Below are 7,777 nucleotides of genomic sequence, written 5' to 3'. Positions count from 1 at the left end.
GGGCGGGCCTGGGACGGCGGCGCTCCGCCCCGGCCCCGCCGCTCCCGCGGCAAAGCTCCGGCCCTCTCGCCACGCAGCTACAACCGGGCTGCGGCGGGGCCTTCCCCTCCGCAGGCTCCCCGCAGTTGGGGCCGTGCGGGGGAGCCCCTTCCCCGCCCCCCCCCGGTCCCCATCGCGTAGGGAGCGGCGCTTGCAAAATGGCAGCAAGGGGCTCCATGTTGTCTCTGAGAGCGGGCTGGGTCCGTTACGTTTGCGAGCGCAGCGGGGCCGTTGCCAGCGGCCCGGCCTTCGGAGGCAGGCTGGGCTCCTCCCGCTTGGCGAGGGGTTCGAGCGGGGCCTGCGGCGCTGGGGTGGGGAGCGGGGGTGGTGCGGGGGGGAGCGCGGCACCCCTCTTGCTCTCACAGATGTGTTCGTGCCGCCGTAGGTGGGAGTAGGAGAAGCCATTACACTTAAATTCTGTCTCTTGCTCAGCAGGCGTGGCTGAATTCCCCGGGGTGAAGTGTATCCTTCTCCCGCTTAAACCCCACTCAGGCTCTCGGCAACGGAGCCTGTTTTATCTGTTAGAGCCGTCTCTGCTAAAGAGGTGTGCCACTGTAGCCCTGCTGGGTTACACCAAAAAATCAAATCGGCCCTGCTCCAGAGGTTTTAGTCACTGGGAAAGACGATGGAATACATTGGGTGGACAGAAGCCCATCTGTCTCTTTCTTCGCCCGCAAAAGTACGGTTTCTGCATGGGCTATCCTGGCTCTACCACAGGCCCACCCCCTGCTTTCAAACAGGACCTGCAACTATGAACCCTTCCCTGAAACCCTCAGAAGTCTAAGACGGGGACATTGGCTGTGCTTTCAGTACAGAACATCGTCTTCAAAGGAAGGAAAGTCCCAGCCTTCATTTCCTACTGACTGATGGTTTGCTCTTTGTTTCCTCCAAGGCTGGCTCTGTGCAGGCTCCATTCCATCGCACGTGGTTGTGATAGTCATTTCTCAGGCTGCAGCTGCACTTTAATGTGCTTTGAAGCAGGTAGTTCTGTGAACTGCAGAACTAACAAAGCCTGGTTCCTTATCAGTTTTGGTCTCGTAATTGGATTCTTTGACATCCGATAAGGCACAAATTCTGACTGAAGCTTTTCCTCTAATTGGTGCATTTGTAATGTCTCTTTTCATTCTGGCTCTCCTATGCCTTTTAAATCTTTAGTTTGTACCATGACCTTTCCCTCTGCAAGGACAAAAATAAAGTATTTCTCCTGTATTTGGTCTCTTATTTTCATGAACCCTACAGGAGTTTTTGGTTTTTTAGATCTCTGCAAGGGGCTTTCATTCTTCTCATAGCTTTATAGCAAAGGTTTAAACATGGGTCATCTGCTTTTCCCTCAATCTTTCAGACAGGCACAGTGGCTGTAGGTAGGTACCAGAGCAGAGCAGGGTTCATTCCCAAGGGCCATGAGCAGAAGGAGACTGCTCCTTCTGTGTCTGCCCAAGGTCAAACGCCCTATTTGAAAGAAAGATGTGCCAGTAGATCTTAGGTGAATGCTTTTATTACCCAGCTTTGGGTAATTGGAGTCAGTTGCTTTTTTAAGGCCTTTTTTCCTGAAGATCTTCCTCTTTGTGTGAATGATTAAATATTCACAGAGGCAAAAATAGACAGATTATAAACCCTGGTCTTCAGGACATTCAGCCACTATATGGGAGATACCAGGGAGATATAAAATGACAAATACTTACTGCAAAATAGTTAACTGCGTGTTCTGACCGTGCTATCTCTGACAGAAAGCAATGCGGGGAGGCAGGAGTTGGGATCCAGATCTCCCACAAGCTGGGGAGAATGTTTGAACCATGACGTGCTTGGTCTGCTCCAGCCCTTCCTTACGGGTTCCCTGTGGCCGAGACGTGCTCCAAATGGGCCTCCGGGAGCGACGTCTTCTAGACAGGTTGGTGGGGGAAAATTGTATGTAGGAGTCTTGTTCTGGATCCTCTGTTCAAGCTGAAAAGCTTGGAGGGTGAAGTCAGAGCTGACAGAGTCAGCAAGTGCTTACATGAGAATAAATAATACTTAAATGCAGACTCCTGCATGATTTCAGTGCTCGTAAGGCTAGAGAGCAGCAGACCCCTGGGAACCAGCTTCCTGGCCGTCACGGTCTGGCAGACCTGGGTGTCAAGCTGTTCAGAAGCGCTGTCAGTGGCCTAGGGTCTGTTGTGCTCTGTTCTAGCAGACTTGGATGAGATGGACGAGCTTTCTTGGGAAGAGAAGGGGGTGTCGGTGAATGAGGTGAATTTATTCTACATACATTTTCAATTCATGCTGGTTTTCTGTCAGTGTAAAACATCTAAAAAGTTTTCCATGAGAAGATTATTTCTGTGATAATTGCACTTCCCTGACTCAGAAGGTTTACGTAGCGTTACTACATTAAGGATTATGAAGTACTTACAAGTTGAGACATTTCAGTAGTTAGACAGACAAACTGATAATGAGTATCAGATTCTAGGGCCTAAAAGCTCGCAGAGGTACTGTTACACGTTATGTTACTGTAGGCTCAATGAATACAAAGCCAAGTGCAGCAACGTTACAAAGTGATTCTCCGCTAAAGAGCTGTACGTGAAAAGGTACCTTCTTACTCAGCAGTTCATATGCTTAGGTGTGTTCTGACTAATCCCCTGACTTGACGAGCTGAAATAATTTTTACTGTTTTTCTTGCTTGTTAGGCCTGCAGAATTAAAATAGCTCTGAGAGAGGAAGCTGGATACTGCTCCTTCCTATATTGAATGGATAAAATTGTATTCTAAGTTTCACATAGTTACAGTGAACAAACCAAAAGATCGATTAGTAGCTGTCCTTAAAAGAAAACCCATTTTGTGCCCCAAAAGTTTGGGTCTTCATATTTGGCAATGGTGCCAGGGGAGGAAAGCTGTGGTCACATCCCAGTACTGGCAGCTAGGAAAGCTCTGTCTGCTTGTAAGTGCAGACGGAAGTTACTGCGAAACAGTAAATGTAGAACCACCTCAAACCACTTTTCAAAAAGCCACTACGCTTCACAGACACCGAAGCACAGTAAGTCTGATTAACAGTCTGTCTACCACTTCAAAAGCAGATGGTGTGAAGATGCAGACAGGATATAAAATTTGATCGCAATAGCTCAAACTAATGAGCAGTTCATGCTGTTGTATTCTGACTGAGAAGCAGACATCAGAGTTAATAGTAAAAGATTAAAATCCTTAGAAGTGCTGTGGATACCTATGATATCAGCAATAATAATAGTCTCGGTTGACAAGCATCCCTGTGGATCAAAAGGAAAATAGGATACCCGTGTGACTTAAGTTATAATTTCTGAGCAACTGGGAGTCATGCAAGAGGTTCTTCAAAATTTACAGCAGGAAGAAGCCTGAATTTGCAGCATGTAATAATTAGGAGGGAAGCTAGAACAGGGAGTTGCAGAGCAAACAATGAAATGAATGAAAAATATAAATGAGAGTCTTCCAGGGTGTGAGAACCAGGAAGCCTGTGAAAGAATTAGTGGATGTGTTGGATCAAGGGAGGTTAAAGAGAACAATCAAGAAAAACTTTGCTTTTTCACATCCACCTTCAGTTTTGAGGATGTAGGAGGCATTTACATTCTTGTCCTGTGTCCATTCTATTTTTCACAATGAAGCAACTTCTGGAGATTGAAATCTCACAAGAAGAAATGGTAGACCAAACTAATAATTTTAAAATGTAATATGGCATACCTCCAAGAATTCCAGAGAACTTCAAGTGAGAAGTAGCTGGGCACCTTGGCTTTTTGGGTAAGGAAAATATGTGGTCTCTCATAGAAAGCTGCCATGGTACCAGAGCATCAGGGGAGGCAATACAGACTGTACCCACAATTTAAAAAAAGGTGCTAGGGATGAAGCAGGGAAGTAGAATAGTGAAACTTTTATCTGTTTCTTGAAAGCTGGTCGGAATGGTAATTAAAAATATGTCAAAACACCTGGAAGACTATGATAACCAAGATGAATTCTTTAAGCAAAGAGTATCTCATAAATCCCCTTCTCAGTTTTCTGGATGTGTCAATAAAGAAGTTAATAAAAGAGAAAAATTTAATCTGATATATTTAGATTTTTAAAAGGCCTTTGAGACTGCTCCACAAAGACAAAAATCTTGATAGGGAAAAGGGATTACTATTGTAGGTCACTTTGGGGCCTTATCTTGTTTCATATTTGAATTCATGGCCTCGGCATAAATAAAAAGAGCATTTGGATGAAATTTGCTGAGGGCACAAGGACAGAATGATCAGGATGTTATAAACAAATACTGAAAGACCTCTGAGATTTGGATGAAATGAAATCTTGGATGAGATTCAGGTATGCAAAATTCATTGCCGTGAATATAGGGACTAATAACTTTTTTTTTCCCTGGGAACTCACCAATTGGAAATGAGAGAGAAGGAGAAAAAGGGTCTTTGAGTATTAGCTGGTCATACACCATGAACTGCTAAAAGGTAAATGGGATCCAGAAATGTATCAAGAGAATTTTCTCATAAAAAGATCTCATATAGAATATTGTGAACAATTCTCATCAAAGATTAATTCAAACTGAAACAGGTGTAAGAATGACTTCTAGGGTTTTCTGGAGAATGAAGATTGTATCACCAGAGTTTTGGCTTAAAAACCTTGCCTAGTAAAATGGAGACTGGGAAGGGATTCGATGGCTGGCCAGAAACACACCTGACAATAAGCAACAGGTAGGGAAAGGAGCTTTTAGTTGAGAGGATGCTACTAGTTTAAGAACAAATAGGTATAGAGTAGCCAAACTTAGGCTGAAGAGTAGGAAAAAAAAATCCAGAATTAGTTAGGGACTTTGCAAAATGGCCTTCCCTAAACTGTGCAAACAAAAAATGTAAAAAATGCATCACAGTGTAAGACGAGACGAATTGTCTTTGAACAAGAACTGTCCTATAACCAGCAGCAAGGGCTGAAACCGAAATTAATTTTCATCATGGCAAAAGGTTAAAAGTCTTAAGGATTTATCCTGTGCCCTGATTGTGTTTATTTATTGTTCATCTGGAAAGAGGAGGGAAAAGTGAACAGTGAAGCAACAACCTCTGCAGAAGACAAAAGTAGTTCTGAATAGCCATATTGGAGAGGACTCCGGAAGACTTCAGTCAGACCTAAACAGGGAAGGTGACTGGACAGCGCAACAGTAATTGAAATTCGATGTAAACAGTGCAATGGCAAGGGAAACATGTAGGCTGATGTTACCCCTTCTGGGGTTTAAATTAACTCTCTAATAATCACAGGCATGAGATTTCAGTGCTGCCAGTGTGGACAATCTTGTCTGAATGCTCTGGGGAGGACACAGAAGTCTGCCCATAAAGAGGAAATTTCAGGAAATGGTGACATGAGCGATTAAGGCATGTGAAAACTCTGAGAGAGATTAGAAAAGCAGGTTGTGATTTTGGAAAGAAGGGATACAAAAGTGGGCAGATAGTTTATAAAATAATTACTAGAGTCAGGAAAGTATAGACTTGAGAGCTTCCGTTCTTCCTGTATCCTAATATGAGAACAAAGGGACCCTTCAGTGAAACTGGGGAGTGAAAATGGGGAAACGCTTTTCCATGTCATGAGATTACACTGGTGAATTCATTGCCAAAGGAAGTGGCTGAGTCAAATACTTCACTAGCTTTCAGAAAGAACTGGACATTTATGTAGCTCTCACTAGTGTCTAGCACTGTCATCAATGACAATACATTTGGGACAGGGGTATTTGATAGGGTTATGTCCCCATAAGCTGTTGAGAAGTTGTGAGAGGGAACATCCTGGCTGAGGACACTGCGTTATCTGGTAGGTGACTGATGCCCAGGAGAGGCTGTAACGAAGGATGTCCCAAAGGTGTGCGAGTCACACTGAAACAGAACTGAATTTGAAATGAAGATACAGAACTCGAGAAGGGGGCTGACTTAACGTTTCCTTTCATGGACAGGCATCTGCTGTCCGATTCTTCCACTCAGCCTGAGGTGGTGGAGTGGAAACAGGAAAAAGAAACAGCCATTTAACTTAATTCAGTTTCTTCTCTGAACTATTAAAGATTTCTGATCAGTCCACATTTGAAAGCACCACATACTCCTTTAAGTGGTGTTACCATTGGTGAGACACAGTCCTAATTACTTGCAGGATTTTTTGACAATATTGCTAATTATGTTCTGAAGTTGTTGGTTTATAGGAATAGTCAGCATCAGATGCCCTTCTGTCGAAGGAACGAGGAACTGGGATAACTGTGTTCCTGCGCATAATCAGAAGATTTTTTTTTCTCAAACATTTGAGGAGACACAGGATGAATAGAAGGGGGGGAAAAAAAAAGTATTTACAAAGGCTTGTGTAAGGTTTTCAAAGGATTTTTGAATGTCTGCTGTCCTCAAAATACTGCCCTCTAAAGAGCCTGTGTCAGGGAGAGAGATTACTTGATAACTTGGTAACAAAATGATAATAAACATTTGCAGCACCCCTAAACACCAGTAGGCCTGGTTCAATCTGTGAGCTTTGAAATCTTAACGTGAATCATCCTTAGCCCTTCTTAAGAACTGGTATGAACCAGCAGTTCTGCTTTGGGTTGCTTAAAATGGCATTGCTGCAGTTATGACATGCACTTAGTGATGATGCAAAATATGCAGAGCTACGTTAGCCTGCAGCCTCTGGAAGAATTACTGTCAGCAAGATGAGTAACCATATACTCAAAATGACCAGTTCTGGCCTGGAAGACTTATTTGCCATTTGTTTCCTGCTGGATTTAGAACTTCTATGCTTCCCCAACTTTAGCTTTGTAGTGATTTTTGCCACATGCAAGCCAGTAGCTCACGGATGCAATGAAAGAGGTACTTGCATTTCCCAGTACTCCTCTTCAGTTCTTGATAGGCAGCACAAGATTTAAGGAAGCTCTCCTTTCTAGCTCAGAAAGAATGTGGAGATCTGTAGATGAAGCTCTGGGAACACGTGAACACTCTGTTAAGCGTTCAGGGTAACCTGGCTTTGTTTCAAAGCTGCATTGGCTTTGGCTCTGATGGGGAGTCTTCGTGTCTGGGATCAAATCAGTGGGTGTCGTGTGGTAAAGCACGACTCTGTGGTAGTGCAATGCACTTAACCTATTAACCAGTGTTTCCAGTAGCCTGGATCCTGAAAACCAACAACAAGCTCTAATTTTCTAAAGCCAATGCAGCTTAAAGTAAAAAAAAAAAATCAAAAAACTTGGCTCTGTCATCATAGTGAATCAAGCATTACATGTAGAGACATGCTAGTGAAAGATGACTTTGGACCTAAACTGCATTAGTCCCTTGCCCCGAATTATTTTGGTACCATGCAGAGAGCCTACTGTAATTGGGAAGTATGAAAAGTGAACCAAGTGTCTGTAAATTGGCTCAGTGCCCACTCAGAGAGAAAGGCTGACTCAATGGTGGTAAATTAAACAAGGCTCTTCTCCGGCTCTGAGGCTAATGGGCATGGAGTGGCCATACTGTTAAGCTCTCTTACCCTCCATACCAGGCTGGCTGCATGCAGACTTCCTTCTGGATCAATCCTTGCCATGTGCTGAGTCCTAAACCATGAAGAGAATTGTTTGGAAGATTGCTAGCTGGCTGCTAACAAAACAAATTTCAGTGCTGGTGAACACTCCCAGCCACCACTTAATTTACTAGTGTGGTTGTGTAACCAAATGATCTCTGTCACAAAATAGTTTGGAGTGAATGAAGATCCGCTCCTGGCCTAAGCTGTGAAAAACTCATTAATATTCTTACTAAAATCCCGTGTCTGTGACA

The sequence above is a fragment of the Haliaeetus leucocephalus genome, unplaced genomic scaffold (genome assembly GCF_000737465.1).
Source record: "Haliaeetus leucocephalus isolate CR32 unplaced genomic scaffold, Haliaeetus_leucocephalus-4.0 Scaffold473, whole genome shotgun sequence".
Lineage (NCBI taxonomy): Eukaryota > Metazoa > Chordata > Aves > Accipitriformes > Accipitridae > Haliaeetus > Haliaeetus leucocephalus.
Note: the sequence above shows the minus strand (reverse complement) of the source record.